We start from the raw sequence: 1660 nt of genomic DNA, 5'->3' as shown, positions 1-1660 counted from the left end.
AAAGTACGGGGCTGATTTTTAATTATTGAACAGTTTAAAGTTTGAAATATACTGTTATGCTATGTAAAATTAAAAATAATATTGGTTTGCTCTTAATATATTTCAAATTATAAAATATAATTAATATCAAAATATTTCAACTGATAAACTATAAAAGATATTTTAAAGAAATGAAAGTCCATTATCTTTGGATTACCTGTAGTAAACAAAATTTAAGATATGCATAAATTATTTTCTTTGTAAAATATATTTGAGTGAACGTAGTAAATTGAACAATACGACCGGGTTTTCCGAATGGACTTGTACAGTGAATAAAGACAATAGGGTAGAATTTAGAAATTATATTTCTCCGTTAGTTCTTAAGAATTTGTAGAAACCGATTAGCATGTTAATAGTTTGTAGGAAATTTATAATTGTAGGTAAAATTGTTGTTTGTCATCTAAATGGTAGATGGTGGGAAGTATGAGGAACTCTGATTGGAGGACATTGAAAAAGAGGTAGATAGCTATGTAGGAATGAGAGTTTAGCTAGATTTTTGAGGGAGGAAAGATATTGAGTTGTTTTCCAAGGGTGCAAAGCGAACAGTCGTAGTTCTTTGCTGGTTCCCAAGTGATAGTAAGCATTAGAAGTGAATGTTTGTGAGTTTTCGTGGACTAAGTGTATCCTGACGGAATCTGATCCAGTAAAATATTGTAAGTCATACTTTTCTACTTATATATTCCAAGAGTCACTGTTCAAGCCGGAACGAGAGATTCAGTTTATCGAGAGGAGAAGAGGCTAGCGTTTTTTTTTTTTTTTTTAACGATACGTGCATCTGAAGGAGATCATTGAAGACGAGAGGCTCGCAATAATTTGTTGTAAGATTGCTGATTACCTAGGGAACTGCTAAGAATAGATAGTGTAGGCTACAAGGAACAAGGATTTGGACAACTCATCATCAGAGAGATAGTTTTTTTTTAACATTCGTCAGTTTTTCTTTATCAATAAAGTTTTTTTTAATTGCTTTAGAAAAGATATAAATATTTATCAGGAGATATAGAACAACAATTTTGATTTGAAATTTTAATTTATATAGTGTATAACATTAAATTTTGAAGGTTCACGTACGTAAAACAAAATTTTGATAATCCTTATATGAGATATTTTTTGTTTAAGATATTTGAGTGTGAATTTTATTTCAATATATAATTTTGTATCATATATGACTATTATTCCGATATTCCTTAGACCTTACCTATCATATGTAAAGCATAGATATTGAAGAACGAATATAACCCTGAGATAAGAGAATTAAATAGTGTGATAAGATCATAATTGCATCATTTAAATAAGTTTAATTAATTAATTAATTAGCTAATTAATTGCTTGGCGCACCTCTGACTTTTAATATCACTTTAATACATATATTTATATCAAAATATACGGTGCCACAGAATGATGCCTATTGTCTGTATCACTGCTCGGTACGGCTCTGATATTATACCCATACGAATAACAGAAAAACTTTCTCTTAAATATTTTGAATATAAATGCTTAAGATAATACATACACGATATTATTTTATGTAATAAGCGATAAAAATATAGAGAAAACCAAAAAATGCCACGATTAGGCCTGCATGAAAGATAACAGATGCAAATTAAAATAAGGAATAAAACTA

Source organism: Diabrotica undecimpunctata, chromosome 6 (assembly GCF_040954645.1).
Source record: "Diabrotica undecimpunctata isolate CICGRU chromosome 6, icDiaUnde3, whole genome shotgun sequence".
NCBI lineage: Eukaryota > Metazoa > Arthropoda > Insecta > Coleoptera > Chrysomelidae > Diabrotica > Diabrotica undecimpunctata.
This window is presented reverse-complemented; position numbering follows the sequence as displayed.